This window comes from Tachyglossus aculeatus, chromosome X1, assembly GCF_015852505.1.
Source record: "Tachyglossus aculeatus isolate mTacAcu1 chromosome X1, mTacAcu1.pri, whole genome shotgun sequence".
In the NCBI taxonomy this organism is placed as follows: domain Eukaryota; kingdom Metazoa; phylum Chordata; class Mammalia; order Monotremata; family Tachyglossidae; genus Tachyglossus; species Tachyglossus aculeatus.
In genome coordinates, this window is record NC_052101.1 from 33,643,512 (window position 1) to 33,667,139 (window position 23,628).

General features: G+C 45.0%; 1 protein-coding gene across 1 annotated transcript in view; it reads right to left on the bottom strand.

Moving 5' to 3' along the window:
- The window catches only part of SGCD (sarcoglycan delta), a 601,642-nt gene extending 597,796 nt beyond the window's left edge, over positions 1-3,846 (bottom strand). The window contains exon 1 of the mRNA XM_038739912.1: positions 3,792-3,846. The gene's annotated coding sequence lies outside the window, so the exon portion shown is untranslated. The remainder of the gene's footprint in view (positions 1-3,791) is intronic.
- Between the last annotated feature and the right edge of the window lie 19,782 nt (positions 3,847-23,628).

Genomic DNA, 23,628 nt, shown 5'->3' on the forward strand with positions numbered 1-23,628 from the left:
CTTCTCTAGTACTCTCCCAAATGTTTGGTACAGTGCTCGGCAGGTATTAAGTGCTCATAAAATACGACTGAATGATTTTCCTACAGGTCTAGTAGGGCAGTGGGCACACACAGCTACACACAAAGTCAAACGCGGTCACACGAACTGTCCTTTCCAAGCGCTTAGTCCACTGCTCGGCACCCAGTAGTCACTTAATAATAATAATAATGGCACTTATTAAACGCTTACTATGTGCCAAGCACTGTTCTAAGCGCTGGGGAGTTTCCAAATTGATCAAGTTGTCCCACGGGGGGCTCACACTCTTAATCCCCGTTTTCCAGATGAGGTAATTGAGGCCCAGAGAAGTGACTTGCCCAAAGTCACACAGCTGACAATTGGCAGAGCCGGGATTTGAACCCATGACCTCTGCCTCCAAAGCCCGGGCTCTTTCCACCGAGCCACGCTGCTTCTCTATATACGGTGGCATGAATGGGGTCCTTTTAGACTGAGCCCACTGTTGGGTAGGGACTGTCTCTACATGTTGCCAATTTGTACTTCCCAAGCGCTTAGTACAGTGCTCTGCACATAGTAAGAGCTCAATAAATACGATTGATGATGATGATACAGTACGGGACACGTGAAAGACCTTTCGGTCTCCCTGCCTTGGCCGGCGGAGTCAGCCACCTGTTGCTGGCCGGGCGAGGAGGAAGCGGGCAAATCCATCCCGGAAAACTTGCTCCAGGCCGGATCAATCAATCAATCAATCGTATTTATTGAGCGCTTACTGTGTGCAGAGCACTGTACTAAGCGCTTGGGAAGTACAAGTTGGCAACATAGAGAGACAGTCCCTACCCAACAGTGGGCTTTTCAAGAGTTGTCATCATCATCAATCGTATTTATTGAGCGCTTACTATGTGCAGAGCACTGTACTAAGCGCTTAGCAGGGAAGCATCTTCCAGTTCTGCCGCTTTCGGGATAACTCCCTGGCCTCTCCTCCGGAGCTTGGATCCCAGTCCCCGCCCCCCACAGTAACAATAATAATAATAATAATAATAACAATAATAATAATGACACACTGAGCGTTTACTATGTGCAAAGCACTGTTCTAATTTTATCTATTTATTTACTACTTATTTATCTACTTTATTTTAGTTTGTTAATATGTTTTGTTCTGTCATCTGTCTCCCCCTTCTAGACTGTGAGCCCACTGTTGGGTAGGGACCGTCTCTAGATGTTGCCAACTTGTACTTCCCAAGCGCTTAGTACAGTGCTCTGCACACGGTAAGCGCTCAATAAATGCGACTGAATGAATGAATGCTCTAAGCGCTGGGAAGGTTACAAGGCGATCAGTCTTAATCACAGTCTTACTTCCCATTTTACAGATGAGGTAACTGGGGCACAGAGAAGTGAAGTGACAACCGAAGTCACACAACTGGCAACTGCCGGGACTTGAACCCATGACCTCTGACTCCAAAAGCCCGTGCTCTTTCCACTGAGCCACGTTGCTTCTCATAATGACGGCACTTGTTAATCAATCAATCGTACTTATTGAGCGCTTACTGTGTGCAGAGCACTGTACTAAGCGCTTGGGAAGTACAAATTGGCAACATATAGAGACAGTCCCTACCCAACAGTGGGCTCACAGTCTAAAAGGGGGAGACAGAGGACAAAACCAAACATACTAACAAAATAAAATAAATAGACTAGATATGTACAAGTAAAATAAATAAGTAGAGTAATAAATATGTACAAACATATATACTTGTTAAGCGCTTAGTAGGTGCCCAGCACTGTTCTAAGCGCTGCGGGGGGGGGGGGGATACAGGCTAATCAGGTTGCCCCACGAGGGGCTCACAGTCTTAATCCCCCTTTTACGGATGAGGGAACTGAGGCTCAGAGAAGTTAAGTGACTTGCCCAAGGTCACACAGCAGACGTGGGGCGGACTTGGGATGGGAACCCATGACCTCTGACCCACGCCCGGCCTCGGACACCCGTGTGCGGCCGCAGGACGGCAACCCCCTCGGCGGGGGAGAGGAGAAAAACGTGGACCCGATCATCATCATCATCAATCGTACTTATTGAGCGCTTACTGTGTGCAGAGCACTGGACTAAGCGCTTGGGAAGTACAAATTGGCAACATATAGAGACAGTCCCTACCCAACATTGGGCTCACAGTCTAAAAGGGGGAGACAGAGGACAAAACCAAACATACTAACAAAATAAAATAAATAGACTAGATATGTACAAGTAAAATAAATAAGTAGAGTAATAAATATGTACAAACATATATACTTGTTAAGCGCTTAGTAGGTGCCCAGCACTGTTCTAAGCGCTGCGGGGGGGGGGATACAGGCTAATCAGGTTGCCCCACGAGGGGCTCACAGTCTTAATCCCCCTTTTACGGATGAGGGAACTGAGGCTCAGAGAAGTTAAGTGACTTGCCCAAGGTCACACAGCAGACGTGGGGCGGACTTGGGATGGGAACCCATGACCTCTGACCCACGCCCGGCCTCGGACACCCGTGTGCGGCCGCAGGAAGACAACCCCCTCGGCGGGGGAGAGGAAAAAAACGTGGACCCGATCATCATCATCATCAATCGTACTTATTGAGCGCTTACTATGTGCAGAGCACTGGACTAAGCGCTTGGGAAGTACAAATTGGCAACATATGGAGACAGTCCCTACCCAACAGCGGGCTCACAGTCTAAAAGGGGGAGACGGAGAACCAAACCAAACATACTAACAAAATAAATAGAAGAGATTTAGTCTATTGGATCCAGGGCTGCCTCCTCCGGGGAGCACTCCGCGCTTTCTTCCCCGCAACCCAGCGACCCCGAGCTTGGTGGGCAGGGGAAGGGGAACTCACCCCGATGTCCCGGAGCTGCCTGGGCGGCCGGGGATACAGGCTAATCAAGTTGCCCCACGAGGGACTCACAGTCTTAATCCCCATTGTACGGATGAGGGGACTGAGGCTCAGAGAAGTTAAGTGACTTGCCCAAGGTCACACAGCAGACGTGGGGCGGAGCTGGGATGGGAACCCATGACCTCTGACCCACGCCCGGCCTCGGACACCTGTGTGCGGCCGCAGGAATCAATCAATCAATCAATCAATCGTATTTATTGAGCGCTTACTATGTGCAGAGCACTGTACCAAGCGCTTGGGAAGTACAAATTGGCATCACATAGAGACAGTCCCTACCCAACAGCGGGCTCACAGTCTAAAAGGGGGAGACAGAGAACAGAACCAAACATACCAACAAAATAAAATAAGTAGGATAGAAATGTACAAGTAAAATAAATAGAGTAATAAATATGTACAACCATATATACATATATACAGGTGCTGTGGGGAAGGGAAGGAGGCAAGACGGGGGGATGGAGAGGGGGACGAGGGGGAGAGGAAAGAAAGGGCTCAGTCTGGGAAGGCCTCCTGGAGGAGGTGAGCTCTCAGCAGGGCCTTGAAGGGAGGAAGAGAGGAAGGCAACCCCACGGCGGGGGAGAGGAGAAAAACGTGGACCCGATCATCATCATCATCAATCGTACTTATTGAGCGCTTACTGTGTGCAGAGCACTGTACTAAGCGCTTGGGAAGTACAAATTGGCAACATAGAGAGACAGTCCCTACCCAGCAGCGGGCTCACAGTCTAAAAGGGGGAGACGGAGAACCAAACCAAGCATACTAACAAAATAAAATAAACAGAATAGATTTAGACTATTGGATCCAGGGCTGCCTCCTCCGGGGAGCACTCCGCGCTTTCTTCCCCGCAACCCAGCGACCCCGAACTTGGCGGGCAGGGGAAGGGGAACTCACCCCGCTGTCCCGGCGCTGCCCGGGCGGCCGCTGGACACTTTCGAAGTTGCAACCGTGTTTCCGGAGGGGCGGCGAGGGCGGGGCAGTCATTCCACGGGGGCCGGGCCGGACAACCAGCCGCATCCCCGGCAACGGGCCTCCGGGCGGCAACCGGCCGGCCGCGGGCGGGCGGGCTCCCCGGGGGCAACGGCGGCGACCCCCGGGCCCGGCTCGGCCTCCCCGCTCCTCCGGCTCCCGGGCGCGGCTCCCGTTTGCGGGCAAGCCCCGCGCCGGAGCGGGGAAACGGGATGGCGTGCAAGGCGGGGAAGCCTCTCTCTCTCCCTCTCCCAGGCAACCTAGTCTGCACACCGCCGCCGCCAGGGAAGCTTTCCCTCCCTTGCTCCTTCTCCGCTTCCTTTCTGGTTGCACGGGAGGGAACTCGCGCCCTCTCCCGCCCTCGCTCCGGCGGCGGCGGCGGCGGGCGCGCGCCCACGTGCCGCGGCTCCGGGGGAGGGGCGCGCGCGCGCCCACGTGCCCCTTATTACTCTACTAATGATGCTCCAACTCTAAGTATTCTGAGGGTACTGACGCCCTTCTACCTGTTTTGTTTCGCTGTCTCCCTCTTTTAGATTGGGAGCCCGTTGTTGGGTCGGGACCGTCTCTATCCGTTGCCGACTTGTCCTCCCCGAGCGCTTAGTCCGGTGCTGTGCACACAGTTAAGCACGATTGAATGAATGAATGAAGGTGCCCGGGCTCCGGGGGGCGCGCGCGCGGACTCCGGCGCGCGCGCGCCCACCTGCCCCTTATTACTCTACTAATGATGCTACAATCCTAAGTATTCTGCCGGTATTGACGCCCTTCTCCCTGTTTTGTTTCGCTGCCCGTCTCCCCCTTCTAGATCGGGAGCCCGTTGTTGGGTCGGGACCGTCTCTATCTGTTGCCGACTTGTGCTCCCCAAGCGCTTATTACTTATTACTCTATTTTATTAATGATGCTACAACTCTAAGTATTCTGCCGGTATTGACGCCCGTCTCCCTGTTTCGTTTCGCTGTCTGTCTCCCCTTTCTAGATCGGGAGCCCGTTGTTGGGTCGGGACCGTCTCTATCTGTTGCCGCGTTGTCCTCCCCGAGCGCTTAGTCCGGTGCTGTGCACACAGTTAAGCACGATCGAATGAATGAATGAAGGTGCCCGGGCTCCGGGGGGCGCGCGCGCGGACTCCGGCGCGCGCGCGCCCACCTGCCCCTTATTACTCTACTAATGATGCTACAATCCTAAGTATTCTGACAGTATTGACGCCCTTCTCCCTGTTTTGTTTCGCTGCCTGTCTCCCCCTTCTAGATCGGGAGCCCGTTGTTGGGTCGGGACCGTCTCTATCTGTTGCCGACATGTGCTCCCCAAGCGCTTATTATTTATTACTCTATTTTATTAATGATGCTATAATTCTAAGTATTCTGACGGTATTGACGCCCGACTCCCTGTTTTGTTTCGCTGTCTGTCTCCCCCTTCTAGATTGGGAGCCCGTTGTTGGGTCGGGACCGTCTCTGTCTGTTGCCCATTTGTCCTCCCCGAGCGCTTAGTCCGGTGCTGTGCACACAGTAAGCGCTCAGTAAGTGCGCTTGAATGAATGAATGAACGTGCCGGGACTCCGGCGCGCGCGCGCGCCCACCTGCCCCTTATTACTCTATTGTATTAATGATGCTACAACTCTAAGTATTCTGCCGGTCTTGACGCCCGTCCCCCTGTTTTGCTTCGCTGTCTGTCTCCCCCGTCTAGATTGGGAGCCCGTTGTTGGGTCGGGACCGGCTCTCTATGTTGCCTATTTGTCCTCCCCAAGGGCCTAATCCGGTGCTGTGCACACAGTAAACACGATTGATTGAATGAATGAATGAATGAATGAATGAAAGTGCCCGGGCTCCGGGAGGCGCGCGCGCGCGCGCCCACGTGCGGGGACTCCGGCGCGCGCGCGCGCCCACCTGCCCCTTTTATGTGTACATACTTATTACTCTATTGTATTAATGATGCTGTAACTCTAAGTATTCTGCCGGTCTTGACGCCCTTCTCCCTGTTTTGTTTCGCTGTCTGTCTCCCCCTTCTAGATTGGGAGCCCGTTGTTGGGTCGGGACCGTCTCTACCTGTGGCCGCCTTGTCCTCCCCAAGCGCTTAGTCCGGTGCTGTGCACACAGTTAAGCACGATTGAATGAATGAATGAACGTGCCCGGGCTCCGGGGGGCGCGCGCGCGCCCACGTGCGGGGGACTCTGGGGCGCGCGCGCGCCCACCTGCCACTTATTACTCTGTTATTAATGATGCTCCAACTCTAAGTATTCTGCCGGCATTGACGCCCGTCTCCCTGTTTTGTTTCGCCGCCTGTCTCCCCCTTCTAGATCGGGAGCCCGTTGTTGGGTCGGGACCGTCTCTATCTGTTCCCGACATGTGCTCCCCAAGCGCTTATTATTTATTACTCTATTTTATTAATGATGCTCCAACTCTAAGTATTCTGCCGGTCTTGACGCCCGACTCCCTGTTTTGTTTCGCTGTCTGTCTCCCCCTTCTAGATCGGGAGCCCGTTGTTGGGTCGGGACCGTCTCTATCTGTTGCCCATTTGTCCTCCCCAAGCGCTTAGTCCGGTGCTGTGCACACAGTTAAGCACGATTGAATGAATGAATGAACGTGCCCGGGCTCCGGGGGGCGCGCGCGCGCCCACCTGCCCCTTATTACTCTACTAATGATGCTACAACTCTAAGTATTCTGCCGGCATTGACGCGCGTCTCCCTGTTTTGCTTCGCTGCCTGTCTCCCCCTTCTAGACTGGGAGCCCGTTGTTGGGTCGGGACCGGCTCTGTTGCCGATTTGTTCTCCCCGAGCGCTTAGTCCGGTGCTGTGCACACAGTTAAGCACGATTGAATGAATGAATGAATCATCATCATCATCATCATCAACATCATCAATCGTATTTATTGAGCGCTTACTATGTGCAGAGCACTGGACTGAGCGCTTGGGGGAAGTACAAATTGGCAACATATAGAGACAGTCCCTACCCAACAGTGGGCTCACAGTCTGAAAGGGGGAGACAGAGAACAAAACCAAACTAACAAAATAAATTAAATAGAATAGATATATACAAGTAAAATAAATAAATGAATGAATGAAGGTGCCCGGGCTCCGGGGGGGCGCGCGCGCGCGCGCCCACGTGCGGGGACTCCGGCGCGCGCGCCCACCTGCCCCTTATTACTCTATTTTATTAATGATGCTCCAACTCTAAGTATTCTGCTGGTATTGACGCCCGTCTCCCTGTTTTGTTTCGCTGCCTGTCTCCCCCTTCTAGATTGGGAGCCCGTTGTTGGGTCGGGACCGTCTCTATCTGTTGCCTATTTGTCCTCCCCGAGCGCTTAGTCCGGTGCTGTGCACACAGTAAGCGCTCAGTAAGTACGATTGAATGAATGAATGAACGTGCCGGGGCTCCGGCGCGCGCCCACCTGCCCCTGTTATTTGTACATACTTATTACTCTATTTTATTAATGATGCTGCAACTCTAAGTATTCTGCCGGTGTTGACGCCCGTCTCCCTGTTTTGTTTCGCTGTCTGTCTCCCCCGTCTAGATTGGGAGCCCGTTGTTGGGTCGGGACCGGCTCTATCTGTTGCCGCGTTGTCCTCCCCGAGCGCTTAGTCCGGTGCTGTGCACACAATTAAGCACGATTGAATGAATGAATGAAGGTGCCCGGGCTCCGGGGGGCGCGCGCGCGCCCACCTGCCCCTTATTACTCTACTAATGATGCTACAATCCTAAGTATTCTGACAGTACTGACGCCCTTCTCCCTGTTTTGTTTCGCTGCCTGTCTCCCCCTTCTAGATTGGGAGCCCGTTGTTGGGTCGGGACCGTCTCTATCTGTTGCCGACTTGTGCTCCCCAAGCGCTTATTATTTATTACTCTATTTTATTAATGATGCTATAATTCTAAGTATTCTGACAGTACTGACGCCCTTCTCCCTGTTTTGTTTCGCTGCCTGTCTCCCCCTTCTAGATTGGGAGCCCGTTGTTGGGGACCGTCTCTATCTGTTGCCGACTTGTCCTCCCCGAGCGCTCAGTCCGGTGCTGCGCACACAGGAAGCGCTCAGTATGTACGATTGAATGAATGAATGAACGTGCCCGGGCTCCGGGGGGCGCGCGCGCGCCCACCTTCCCCTTATTACTCTATTGTATTAATGATGCTCCAACTCTAAGTATTCTGCCGGTGTTGACGCCCGTCTCCCTGTTTTGTTTCGCTGTCTGTCTCCCCCTTGTAGATTGGGAGCCCGTTATTGGGTCGGGACCGTCTCTACCTGTGGCCGCCTTGTCCTCCCCAAGCGCTTAGTCCGGTGCTGTGCACACAGTTAAGCACGATTGAATGAATGAATGAACGTGCCCGGGCTCCGGGGGGCGCGCGCGCGCCCACCTGCCCCTTATTACTCTACTAATGATGCTACAATCCTAAGTATTCTGCCGGCATTGACGCGCGTCTCCCTGTTTTGCTTCGCTGCCTGTCTCCCCCTTCTAGACTGGGAGCCCGTTGTTGGGTCGGGACCGGCTCTATCTGTTGCCGACTTGTGCTCCCCAAGCGCTTATTATTTATTACTCTATTGTATTAATGATGCTACAACTCTAAGTATTCTGCCGGTCTTGACGCCCGTCTCCCTGTTTTGTTTCGCTGCCTGTCTCCCCCTCCTAGATTGGGAGCCCGTTATTGGGTCGGGACCGTCTCTATGTGTTGCCGACTTGTGCTCCCCAAGCGCTTAGTCCGGTGCTGTGCACACAGTAAGCGCTCAGTAAGTACGATTGAATGAATGAATGAACGTGCCGGGACTTTCACAGACTCCGTCTTCTCCTGGTTCTCCTCTTATCTCTCCGGTCGTTCTTTCTCAGTCTCTTTTGCAGGCTCCTCCTCCCCCTCCCATCCTCTTACTGTGGGGGTTCCCCAAGGTTCAGTGCTTGGTCCCCTTCTGTTCTCAATCTACACTCACTCCCTTGGTGACCTCATTCGCTCCCACGGCTTCAACTATCACCTCTACGCTGATGACACCCAGATCTCCATCTCTGCCCCTGCTCTCTCCCCCTCCCTCCGGGCTCGCATCTCCTCCTGCCTTCAGGACATCTCCATCTGGATGTCCGCCCGCCACCTAAAGCTCAACATGTCGAAGACTGAGCTCCTTGTCTTTCCTCCCAAACCTTGTCCTCTCCCTGATTTTCCCATCTCTGTTGACGGCACTACCATCCTTCCCGTCTCACAAGCCCGCAACCTTGGTGTCATTCTCGACTCCGCTCTCTCATTCACCCCTCACATCCAAGCCGTCACCAAAACCTGCCGGTCTCAGCTCCGCAACATTGCCAAGATCCGCCCTTTCCTCTCCATCCAAACCGCTACCCTGCTCATTCAAGCTCTCATCCTATCCCGTCTGGACTACTGCACTAGCCTTCTCTCTGATCTCCCATCCTCGTGTCTCTCTCCACTTCAATCCATACTTCATGCTGCTGCCCGGATTATCTTTGTCCAGAAACGCTCTGGACATATCACTCCCCTCCTCAAAAACCTCCAATGGCTACCGATCAATCTGCGCATCAGGCAGAAACTCCTCACCCTGGGCTTCAAGGCTGTCCATCCCCTCGCCCCCTCCTACCTCCCCTCCCTTCTCTCCTTCTCCAGCCCAGCCCGCACCCTCCGCTCCTCCACCGCTAGTCTCCTCACCGTGCCTCGTTCTCGCCTGTCCCGCCATCGACCCCCGGCCCACGTCCTCCCCGGGCCTGGAATGCCCCCAATCCCTCTGCCCATCCGCCAAGCTAGCTCTCTTCCTCCCTTCAAGGCCCTGCTGAGAGCTCACCTCCTCCAGGAGGCCTTCCCAGACTGAGCCCCTTCTTTCCTCTCCCCCTCGTCCCCCTCTCCATCCCCCCGTCTTACCTCCTTCCCTTCCCCACAGCACCTGTATATATGTACATATGGTTGTACATATTTATTACTCTATTTATTTATTTATTTATTTATTTTACTTGTACATTTCTATCCTACTTATTTTATTTTGTTGGTATGTTTGGTTCTGTTCTCTGTCTCCCCCTTTTAGACTGTGAGCCCACTGTTGGGTAGGGACTGTCTCTATGTGATGCCAATTTGTACTTCCCAAGCGCTTAGTACAGTGCTCTGCACATAGTAAGCGCTCAATAAATACGATTGATTGATTGATTGATTGATTGACTCCGGGGGGCACGTGCCCACCTTCCCATTTTATTTGTACATATTTATTACTCTACTTTATTAATGAGGTGTCGCAGCGTGGCTCAGTGGAAAGAGCGCGGGCTTGGGAGTCAGAAGTCATGGGTTCAAATCCCAGCTCCACCAACTGTCAGCTGTGTGACTTTGAGCAAGTCACATAACTTCTCTGGGCCTCGGTTACCTCATGTGTAGAAATGGGGATTAAAACTGTGAGCCCCCCGTGGGACAACCTGATCACCTTATAACCTCCCCAGCGCTTAGAACAGTGCTTTGCACATAGTAATCGCTTAATAAATGCCGTTATTATTATTATTAAGTCATGGGTTCTAATCCTGACTCCACCACTTAGCTGTGTGACTTTGGGCAAGTCACTTAACTTCTCTGGGCCTCCCATCTGTAAAAGGGGGATTAAGACTGTGAGTCCCACGTGGGACAACCTGATCACCTCGTACCTACCCCAGCGCTTAGAACAGTGCTTTGCACATAGTAAGAGCTTAACAAATACCATTATTATTATTATTATTATATAGGTATGATTCTATTTATTCTGAAGGTATTGACGCCAGTCTCCTTGTTTTGTTTTCCTGTCTGTCTCCCCCTTCTAGACTGGGAGCCCGTTGTTGGGTAGGAACCGGCTCTATCTGTGGCCGATTTGTTCTTCCCAAGCGCTCAGTCCAGTGCTCTGCACACAGTCAGCGCTCAATCAATACCACTGATATTGAATGAATGGTTACCATGTTCTACTGTAGTCTCCCAAGCGCTTAGTCCAGTGCTTTGCACACAGTCAGAGCTCAATCAATATGATTGATTGAATGAATGAATGGTTACCATGTTCTGTTGTACTCTCCCAAGCACTTAGTCCAGTGCTCTGCACACAGTCAGCCCTCAATCAATACCATTGATTGAATAAAGGAATGGTTACCATGTTCTGGTGTACTCTCCCAAGCGCTTAGTCCAGTGCTCTGCACACAGTCAGCGCTCAATCAATACGATTGATTGAATAAATGAATGGTTACCATGTTCTGTTGTACTCTTCCAAGCGCTTAGTCCAGTGCTCTGCACACAGTCAGCGCTCAATCAATACAATTGATTGAATGAATGGTTACCATGTTCTGTTGTACTCTCCCGAGCGCTTAGTCCAGTGCTCTGCACACAGTCAGCGCTCAATCAATACGAATGAACGTGCCGGGGCTCCGGGGGGGCATGCGCCCACGTGCCTATATTATTTGTACATATTTATTACTCTATTTCATTAATGAGGTGTTGATAGCTGTAATTCTGTTTATTCTGATGGTACTGTCAACCTGTCTACTTGTTTTGCCATCTGTCTCCCCCTTCTAGACTGTGAGCCCGTTGGTGGGTCGGGACCATCTCTATCTGTTGCCGATTTGTACTTCCCAAGCGCTTAGTCCAGTGGTTTGCACAAAGTAAACGCTCAATAAGAACGATTTGAGGCCGGGTTGGGCAGCGCGCTCCTGCGCCCGGCAGAATTGCCTTATAAACCCTCAGGACAGGCGGCTGTCAATGCTTTTCTTAACCTACTATCCCGGGGTGGAGATTTTTAAGCAAAGGGTCGCATGCTGCAGCTTCTGGAAGTCTGGGGGACAAGGGTTTTTTTGGTTTTTTCTTTTGCTTGATTTTATTTTATTTTTTGCAGAGGAGAACCAGGGAGAAGGTGTGAGAGAGGAGAGGATCAATGGGGGAAGGCACCAGCTTTGTCCCAAGCTCCTCTTCCCATAACTAGTAACCTCTCCTCGTCTTTTTGGAGAAAACGGTATTGGCAACATCAGAACGCGAGGGAGAAACTAGTAGAACCATTAAATCGTGTTTTTTCACTTTACCCATAAACAGCACTTTTTCAAAGTCGGCTGTTGGATCTACCCACTCTTCTGGGAACAGGATAAAACAATTGGCAAAAGGAGGGCGTAATTACTTCACACCACTGACCCCGCTCCTCTTTCCCACTTTAAATGTTGACTTGTAGCCAGTTTTTCCATGATGTACTTTTTGTTTTCTTCCTGACATCTTCCCGCAGTTTTCCACAGGTTCAAACACCTGAGAACTAGACAACAGCCATCACCCCGAGTGAGTCTGGGAGAGGAGAGAATGAGAAACTGGGAAACACCTGTTTCTGCCTCGAGTTCTCCCTGAAGGCCTTAAATAAATACCCTGAGCACTGCTTTGTGGTCTTTGGTGATTTAATGTTTTCAGGGATCGCTGAGCATTTAGGCCTACATTTCATTCCCTATTCTTTTGAAACGTTCTGTTCTAAGAATCCACTGTCTTCACAGATTTGTATAAGGGGACAGGAACAAGGAAAAAGGAGAAAGGGAATAAGGGAGGAAAAAAATTGGGGCAGAGGGAAAGGGATTTAGGGGCGAGGGAAAGAAGGAGCCACGTTGGAATGGGCGGGATAGGAAAGAGGAGAAATGTCTAACTTTGAAAAAGGAAAAGGCTGAGATGTATTGTGATGCTCATGGATTGTGTTATAAACCATTTTTTGCCCAAAGCACCAATACGTTGAACCAAGTTCACCAGTTTTCTAAGGGCAGAAAAGTTTATAGCCAAGACATTTATGCTTTCAGAAAAGTTCACTAGCAGCACAAATCTGGTTTACCAGAAAATATTCCTCTCCGAAGGATCTGAAATAACACAATAACAAGAGCTGAACAAACTGTGATATATCTATGATAACAATTAGGAAGGGAAGCAAATAAGAAATTTAATTTTTTGCATAAATGCGTAAAGAAGAAAATGGTGCATAAACTTAAAATAGTGAAACACATTGGGGACTAAGACAGTTAGACTTCAAATTGGTGGGTGGTTGCTAGTTTTCCCATTGAGTGAAAAATGGAATTATTCTCCCTGTGCTGTGCCATTTAATACAGACACACAGTATATTACTAAGTAGTAAGTAACATGGTGGTTTGAAAAATACCATGGCAACTGGCAGCGATATTTAACTTAGACCCAGGAAATAAAGGGACTGGGGGAAAAGAAGCCCTAGGAATTTAGGTCAGCAGGGGGCTACCATAATGAAAACTGGAAGGGGAATTACTAGGGAATATAAATTATCTAATAAACCCGAAGACTATTGCTAGAGCTCTAGGTCTATGACAGATTTTAAAAAATAATAATAACAGGAGCTCAAGGAGGTGCTGAATCACCTAAGACAGCTTTGCAAATAACTGTTCATATGCGTGCCTTGAAGAAGTAAAAATTCATTTCAGGAGACAGTAAATTTTCCAAGTGTAAGGATTTTTGTAACTCCCCACAGACCTAGTACAGTGCTCTGAATTCAGAGGCTCTCAATAAATACTGCTTATTGAATGACTTCATACAGAATGCCGTTGCAATCTCCAATGTAGAAGAACTGATTTAAAAGAAAACCGGTGGCTGATCAATTTTTGATACTCATTTTCCAAATCGGCCTAGTTCTATGAGGACCTTGGAAGAATAAGTACTTGTTTTCATGAAACTTTCCTACTGTTTTCACTGTCATTAGAAATGAGACCTAATAAGAAAAACACACATTATTATCATCATTTCACATTTTTGGTTCCTTGAACCAAACCTAAAATTCCAACCTCTTAAAAATCCCTGATTAGGTCCCTCATAAGTCAGTTCAAAAGCATTAGATATATCACAGTTTGGTCAAGAGCAACTTTTCATCATTTTTTACGTCACCCTGAGTCTGTACTACTGAATCTTAATGGCCATTCAGCCATTTCAGAAATGGTATTGATCTGTCCCTTCAAGCGGAACTGATTATTCACATCACCACTACTAAAATGCCCATTCATTACTTAATCATTTGCCTCCATACATACTAGGGTGCCATTTTATAAACATTTTATATCCAGAAGTTTTAAGGTTTGATGCTATTGATGCCTATCTACTTGTTTTGTTTTGTTGTCTGTCTCCCCGTTATAGACTGTGAGCCCGTTGTTGGGTAGGGATTGTCTCCATCTGTTGCCGAATTGTACTTTCCAAGCACTTAGTACGGTAATCTGCACACAGTAAGTGCTCAATAAATATGATTGAATGAATGAAATGAATGAATTAGATCTCAGATTAATAGGACTGGTCAAATTTCATGGAAATGCTTTAAATGGGATTTTGGAAATCAGAATAAAACCGCAAGATGGATTGCACACGACCATTAATTTCTAGAGGAAATAGAGAATTGTTAAAATTAAAAAGTAACTCCCATAATCTCTAGTTTGCTTAGTGAAGAAAAATGAAACTGCAACCATTTGAGCTGAGCAAATCAATTAGAATGCAATCCAAATCCAAATCTCCGTGCATTTTCTCCAATTATCCCATTGGTTTGTGGGACATGAGAGCAGTCAAAATGCAGCAAAATTAGGATCAGTGACCACCTGTCTACAGGGTCCCAACTTTATCAAGGAAAGCTGTATGTAATATTTCATAGCTACAGAGTAAGTCCTGAACTGCTTTTGCTTTTCCAGCTTTTCCAAATTACATCTTGTTATAAATTTTCTAGATAAAATGTGAGCCTAAGTTAAGAATGGTTTACCGTCAGTTTCAATTATTTAAAATTTGTTTGCAGTGAAAGTATTGGTTTTACCAGCAAATATTTCCAACAAGGAAATCAAAGTTTGTTTCAGTGTTGTAGCTGAAACGAACAATTGTTAGAGATGCAGTAAGAGAAAATAAATCCAATAAAGGATAAGATCAGTTGTTTTTGAGAGGTAGCACAAATGTTATTTGTACAGTATGTTAAAACAAAGAAAAAAGATTCAATAGGTAGGACCCCAGAGTAATAATTGGCTTTTTTTGCAAACATTGCAGAAAATAATCTAGAGGTCATAGTAGATCATAATTTCAAGTTTCCATTATTTTCCCCATATAATATTTGGCAGAGAATAGCATTTTCATTTCAACTCTACATTAACAGTTACTGTAAAGCACTGCAAAGTCTCACCTTTTACAATCAATTTCTATTTACATTGCCTTCTCACAGTGGAGCTCACCAAGAATTAATACTCTAACCAGCAGATAATGCCAAATGTTTTGTAATTCAGTGCATGCACCTTATCCAACTTGTCTATGCAGTTTTTGGCTTCTATGGTGGAATCATTTGCTAAAAAGATAAAGCAACTCTGACATTCACATTGAAGCAAAATTACAAATATAAGAAATTGATTTATGTGGAATTGATACCACATTTATGAGTTCCTGGCAGTTAACTTTACATTTCAATTTAGGGTTAGAAATTCAAGCAAAGATTTCAAATAAGATTTAAAAGATAAAAGAAAAAAAGCTTCTAGCTGTTACCTTGACCACAAGAAAAGTCTAACAACCTTACATGATCATTTTGAGTCAAACTGTCCAGGAAATGCATGAGCAATTCCACAGTTTTACCAAAAACAAGAAAAAAACCCACCACCAACAAAAAAGTAAATAAAAATAAATCTAAAATGTTGCCCATTTCACTCATTTCAAAGTTGGAAATAAAAGAAAAATGGAAGATGAGATAGCTACTTGGGTATTTCACTGCTGAAATGAGTGGTTCTGTCCATATCAGAATTATACTTTATTGCCAAATTCAGCACCATTCGTGAATCTAAACCAAACTTAAATATGAAGAAAAATAACAAAACCTATATAGAATAATGAGCAACCAACCAAACCAATGTGTGCAAAAGGCTGGAGACTGCAATATTCTGTCCCTGCGTACTTTCTAAAGAACGAAATTAACAAGGAAGATAGAACAGTCATCTCTTTGCTAGTAAGGATTCATTTTTGCTAAAGAAAACAAATCTGTATCTCTTTTACAAATATGCAACAAATATTTAAATTAGAGAATAAAATGGAAATATTAAAGTAATTTTGATTTCATTTGAGTCTACTCTCTCTGCCTTAATTCATCCACCTCCATTTCTTCCATCTCCTACAGAAACTCATGTATTTTTCCTCCAAAACTAGATTCTTCATTCAAACACCAAACATTTTTGCTCATAAACTCACAATTTCACTGTTCCAATACTGATGATCAACAAGCACAGATGAGTTGGATTCCAGAAGGTGTCTTCAAAGATAGATTATGTTCAGCCAGAGGTGAGTCATAAGGCCCAAATACACATTTTTATGTTAATCATGTTTTATGTTTGTCCTTGATGAAATGCAGAAAACATTCATGCTATGCCATTCTCCTCTGCTAAGTGCAGATGAGATCTGGTTTCCTTCCAACTGATTTCTTTTATCACCTTCATTCTAGGGGTCAAGGAAATGGACCCTATCTTATGGTTCCCATTCCCTTTATTTGTCCATAAGGGTTCCAAGAAAAATTAGTAAACCAGGCATGCTAATACCATTTTAAACCTCCACATGCATTGCTACACCTTCCTCAGTTTAGATGGAAACTCTTATTCGCACTTGTCATATTTCGTTTGAGTTTTAGCCATTTAGAATTGTAATTCTTTTTTACTTGCTTTGTGAGGTTTAATCTTTGGAAAAAGCTCCATTTTCCATTGGAAAAATCATTAACCATTTGCTAAAGGTCTTTCTTCACTTGTCAAACATTTCAAGGATTATGCACCACACAGAGATTCCACAGTAGTCTAAGTCAACTTGAATGTTTTGCTGTCTGTTCATGGGGCTGAATTTTTCAGGACAGTGGACAGGTCTTTCAGACACTAGGTCTATAGGATCCTATAGCTTTGTTTCTTCATTTATGAGGATTTTTCATGACACATTCTTTTCAGTATGGCACTCAACTTTCTATGTTTTCTGTACTTCTAACAATAGATTTTTTTAGGTAATTTATTACAGCAGATACTACATATACTAGATTATAGTAGATTCATTCATTCATTCATTCAATCGTATTTATTGAGTGCTTACTGTGTGCAGAGCACTGTACTAAGCGCTTGGGAAGTACAAGTTGGCAATGTATAGAGACGGTCCCTACCCAACAGTGGGCTCAGAGTCTAGAAGAGGGAGACAGAGAACAGAACAAAACATATTAACAAAATAAAATAAATAGAATAAATATGTACAAATAGAGTAATAAATATGTACAAACATATATACATATATACAGGTGCTGTGGGGAGGGGAAGGAGATGATGGGGAGGGGGAGAGGAAGGAGGGGGCTCAGTCTGGTAGATGTAAGAAGCAGCATGAGAAACAGCATAGTCCAGTGGATAGACCATGGGCTTGGGAGTCAGAAGAACTTGGGTTCTAAGCCCAGCTCCTCTACATGTCTGCTATGTGACCTTGGGTAAGTCACTTCACTCCTCTGTGTCTCAGTTCCCTCATCTGTAAAATGGAGCTTAAGACTGTGAGCCCTATGTAGGACAGGAACTGTGTGCAACCCCATCATCTTGTATCTACCCCAGCACTTAGAACAGTGTCTGGCACATAGTAAGCACTTAAATACCACAATTATTATTTTTATTATACTGTTTACAGTATATAGTAACTTTAAAGGTGGATTCCTAAATTATTTTACTAGCATTAGGCACTGCAACAGAAATAGTTTTAAAATTAAAATTTTAAATATATTGAAAAGATACTAGTATTTGAGCACTTATTGGGCTCACATACATAGCATAGTGCATAGTTGAGTCTAACAGAAGTAAATGGTAAATGCTCAATAAATGGTGTTGATTGATAAACAATATGATTTCTGTTTTCAAGGAAGTTACAACCTAACTGAAGAGAGAGAGACAAAATAAATTACATAGGGGGAAGAAGTGACTGGAAAAACGGACCATTATCTTCAACCATTCACTTTCCAATACCTTCCTCCCCACTGCTTTCAATCATGCTCATGCATCCCCTATCCTAAAAAGCCCACCATCGTCCCCACAGCTCCCTCCAGTTATTATCCCATCTTCCTGCCACCATTCCTCTCCCAACTCCTTGACTGAGTTGTCTATACCTGCGGCCTCTACTTCTCCAATTTTCTCCTTGACTCCTCCAAGAGAGAAGACCTCTCTTCTTTGAAGGGCACCAATGACCTCCTTCTTGACAAATGCATTGGCTTCTATTCCATTCTAATCCTCCTGGGCCTCTCAGCTGCCTTCAACACCGTGGACCAGCCCGTTCTCCTTGAAACATCATTGAACCTTGGTTCCCTGACACTGTCCTCTCCTGGTTCTACTCCTATCTCTTGGACAATTCCTCAGTCTCTTTCATAGGCTCCTCCTCTGCCTCTCACCCTCTAAATGTGGGAGTCTTTCAAGGCTCAGTTCTTGGTCCCCTTCTCTTCTCCATCTACATCCACCCCGTTGGAGAACTCATTCACTCCCACAGCTTCTGCTTATCTATATGGATGATCCCCAGATCTACTTCTCCAGACCTGACCACTCTCCTTCTCTGCAGTTTCTCATTTCCTCCTACCTTCAAAGTATCGTTACTTCGATACTCCACCAACACCTCAAACTGAACATGTCCAAATTAGAACTCCTCATCTTCCCACTCAAACCCTGTCTTCCTCTTGTCTTTCCCATCACTATGGACAACACCACTCTCCTCCCTGCTTCACAACCCCATACCCTTGGCATTATTCTCAACCCACAGATTCAATGTTACCAATTCCTGTCAGTTCTACCTTCACCACATAGCTCAAATCTGCCCTTTATTTTCCATCCAAACTGCCATTATGTTGTTCCAATAATTTATATCCTACCTTGACTACTGCTTCAGCCTCCTCGCTGACCTCCCTCTCCCCTATCTCTCCCCACTCTAGTCCATTCTTCACTCTACTGCTGTAATTTATATTAAAATGTCTATAAGTAGCAGCATGGCATAGTAGATATGGGACTGGGAGTCAGAAGGTCATGGGTTCTGATCCCAGTTCTGCCATTTATCTGCTGTGTGATCTTGAGCAAGTCACTTTACTTCTCCGTGCCTCATTTACTGCATCTGCAAAATGGTTATTGAGACTGTGAGCCCCACATGGAACAAGGACTGTGTCCAACCCAATTTGCTTGTATTCACCCCAGCATTTAGTACAGTGCCTGGCACATAGTAAGCACTTAATAAATACCACTATTATTATTATATCCCCCTTTAGCCAGTAAGCTAGTTGTGGGAATGGAATGAGTTTGCCAACTCTGTTGTGTTGTACTCTCCCAAGTGCTCTGTGCAATACCTTGATTGATTGATAGATCAAGGAGATTAAGATGGTGATCCCTGTGATTCGGACAGAGATGGTGTCCAACCCAGTTACTTTGTATCTACTACAGCGCCCGGCACACAGTAAGCGCTTAACAATGTGTCTGCTTATTGTTGTATCGTGCTCTGCACGCAGTAAGCACTCAGTAAATACGATAGACTGCCTGATCATTTTTTTGAAAAACTGTTCAGTCCAAATCTCCCCACTCATCAAAACCTCCAATAATTGCCCATTCACCTCTACATCAGACACAAACTCCTTATCAATGGTTTTACAACCCTCCCTCCTACTTTACCTCACTGATTTCTTACTACAGCCCAGCCCACACACTTTGCTCCTCTAACACCAACCTAATCACTTACCCTTAATCTCATCTATCTTGCCGCCAACCCGTTACCCACTTCTCTTGACTTTTGCTTGGAACTCCCTCCCCCCTCCATTTATAACAGTCCACCACTCTTCCCATCTTCAAACACATCTCTCCCCCCTTCTAGACTGTGAGCCCATTGTGGGCAGGGATTGTCTCCATTTGTTGCTGAATTGTACTTCCCAAGCGCTTAATACAGTGCTCTGCACAGGTAAGTGCTCAATAAATACAATTGAATGAATGAATGCATCTCCTCCTTCCCTGACTAAGCAGGCCTTAGTCTGTACCTTTTAAAGAATCGACATTTATCCCACTCTCAGCCCCACAGCACTTATGTACACATTAGTAATTCATTTATATTAATATCTGCATCTGCCTCTAGCCTATAAGCTCTTTGTGGGCAGGGAATGTGTCTGTTTTATTATATTTTCCCAAGCACTTAATACAGAGCTCTGCAATCAAGCAATGGTATTTATTGAGTGCTTACTGTATGCAGAGCACTGTACTAAGTGCTTGGGAAAGTACAATACAACAGAGCTGGAAGACATGTTTTTTGCGAAAGCAAGGTTTCAGTCTAGAGTCTGCATGCAGTAAGCACTCAAATTCAATTGACTGATATGTGAAAATCAGTTCCAAAAAGGTTTTACCTTCGTACTAAGTATTTACCAGCTTATATATTATATATTTTATATATATGTATATAGATAGATAGATAAATTATATATATATGTGATGACCTGAAGTACAGTACAAGTGATGAGAGTGTCATTAATGATCACCATAAAAATTATTTCCTGTATTAAGACTTTTTTTCCTTTTTACCCTAACTTACAAGTATATAAAAATAAAGGATTTGGATCACCTATATAATTTGAACCAAATTTCTTCCTAAATTTTGCAGGTTTCAATGAAAGAGAAGGAATTTACATCATGGATTGCTAACAAGTTGATGCACTGCACTCTGAAATTTGGACTTGAAATATATTGTTCTCTGCACATTTTCAAGAATGTGAATAACTCCTGTGTTTCAAATGGAATGTTGACTTTTAACAGTTCCATGAAACGTTTTTCGTTTTTTCTTAAAAATAGTCTCTGAAAAGTACCATAAATATCATTCCAAGCAACAGTGTTTCTTTCTTTTCACTTTCAACCTTTCGACCTCATGGTTAAGACCTCTAATAGAGAGCCAGGATCTGGGTGTGATATGTATCCTGATGTGTGAACTCGGGAATTTGTTCTTTCTGCTCCTGTGTTCATGCCACAGACTTAATATTTATCAAAAGGATCACTGTAATAGTCATAATAGTACTTATTATATGCTTGTTATACTCCCAAGCACTGTGCTAAATTCTGGGGTAGATACAAGAAATCAGACACTATCTCTGCCCCAAATAGGGCTTGCAGTGAGTAAGAGGGACGGAGGAAAAAAATCCCCGTTTTTCAGATGAGGAAACTGAGGTGTCAGGAAGTTAAGTGACTTGCCTAAAGTCACAGCAGGGTAGTAGCAGAGTCAGGATTAGAACCTGGGTCTCCTGACTCCCAAGGCAAAATGTTTTACATCTAAAAACATAATAGGACAATTTTGTTGTAAAATGTGGCCTTTTATATATTCTTCAATTAATGCCTACTTCACTGAAAGTACCCTACTTAAGTATTATTTTTAGTTTCTCTCCAGGATATCACAAATGAAAAGTTTCCCTCTCCTGCCATAACTAATCTGCCAAACACAACTTCAGGACACCTGCTGTCAGTGAGTCATGATTTTGTAGGCTCTGGGAAAATATAGGCCAAGAGGTAATTTAGGCATTTTTGAAAGATACTCTTCTCTCAGTAGTTTCTGTATTATTTGGCAGTTTCATCATCAAAAGGTTAATCAGAGCAATGTTAAGCAAAAACCTTCAAGGTTAAGTTGTAGGAAGAATTGGAAAGGTAAGAACTAGCAAGATTGAAAGACTTTTATGGCCAGGTTGAAAGAAAATTGGTTGAAGGTACACTTTTACACATGCAATGAATACAAACCATTATTTTAAAGCACAAAACACCTGTGACTTTCACACTACTTCTGAAAAGGGTATTTCATGAAATCTTGCTTCATTCTTGGTGATTGTCCTGTGGGAACCAATTTCAAAAGTGCATATGTTGCAGGGAATAGGGAATATTATCTGATAATTAAGCCCAGTTTATAATTTCACTTTAACTTTTATGTTGTGCCACACATTGCTAGGGAAATTATTAAATGTTTCCAATTCCACATAATTTTAGATTGTCTTAAGAATACCCGGCATGAAATGGGTAATGTAGAGAATTCCAGGGTGCTTTTACAAATACCTAATTTTAAATCTCATCTGCGACATATATAGTATCAGTCATGGTATTAATATTTGTTCACAGGTTCAAGTTGTCAAAGAAATCAGGTAGTGGAGCTGGAAATATGGCAAAGTCTTCTACTCTTATTTTTCTTAATGAACTGATGCTTCTGTCCTCTGGTGCCTACTGATACAGTGAAAACTTGGAAAGGGAAAGAGCATGATTAAGCAAGGAAATGAGTATTAATGAAACGTAAGCATGGCCTAGTGCAAAGAAGCTGGGATTGGGAGTCGGGAAACCTGGGTCTAATCCCACAAGCAACTGGCATGGGACCTTGGAAAAATCACAAGGGCTCCAGTTTCCTCATCTGTAAAATGGGTAAGATCCCTCATCTCTTTACTTCTTAATTTGTTAGCCCCATGTGGAAAAGGGACCATCAGATCTTATTATCTTATTATCTTATATCTACCTTTTAGACTGTGAGCCCACTGTTGGGTAGGGACTGTCTCTATGTGTTGCCAATTTGTACTTCCCAAGCGCTTAGTACAGTGCTCTGCACATAGTAAGCGCTCAATAAATACGATTGATGATGATTGATGATACCCCAACATTAAGCAGACTTCTTGGCACATAGCAATTGCTTAATACCTAAGTAATAATTATTATTATTAACAAAAAATCACTTGCTACATAAAAAGCATTCCCTTGGATTGGGACATGAAACTGAATAAGTTAAATTTAAGAAAATCTCTGCATGGTAACCTTGTTAGGAATCCTTCTCCCAAGGGACTTCTGTTTTGATTTTGCACTCATAGTCATTGCTTTCCATGCCTCTTTGAGCCAAGTCACTACTGCAGAAGTCACATAACTCCAATCAATCTTATTTCTCTCGTTCCTTTCAATTCCAAATGTGAACCAGGGACCCAGGCCCTTTATTAAAAAAAAAAAAAAAGTCCCACAACGTTCCTGGGCCATTTTCTCAGAATAAAGAACATTACAGAATCCTGAGGCAGTGCCAGAGGCTATTTTCTACCATGGTTTAAGGGGTCAGAAGTGAACCAGGATCTGGGTGGGATATGTTCTGACATGCATGACCTTGTGAGTTTGTTCTTTCTGCTCCTGGGTCCCCTTTGTTATCTTTGCTTTAAGATCTTTGTAAAGAAGGCCCTGAGTGTAATGGGGTTTTGAAGTTGTTTTGATTTGAGGATTATAAAAGAAACAAAGGTCACAGGAAAAGAAAATTATACTAAAGCGGTGTCCAAGTTCTGATCTACCCTACTAATTCCAGAGATTTCAGAGTCCTTAAGCAGAAGTGTAAGTGAAGGCCTCTTCGTTCAACTGGGTGAAACTTTTCATGCAGAAACAGACCTGCAGCAGCTCTTGCAAAAACATGTATCATTTTATTTTGAAGAAAGAAATTTGGTCTTCCATCCCAACTCCCAAATAGAAAAATGGAGGGGAAAATGCATTGCTTTTGTCCTTTGTTTACTCTTTTGTTCTTAATCACAACAGTTTATTGGTTATCATTAATTAGATTTAAGCCATGCAATAAATACACTGATGAATTTGGTGGGTTAAAGACTTCATATGTCATGTTTTTCTATCTTCAAACTTATTCTGATAATTTATCTTGTAGGATAGCAAATATATTCACTAAAATATTTGTGATCTTAACTTGAATCTCAATTAGTGTAGAGTTGTCTGACTTCATTTTTGTTATATTTAGAATTGAACATATATTTCCAGAGAATATTTTGTTTTTACAGCATGTCTGTCTAGTTATACTACTGCAATATA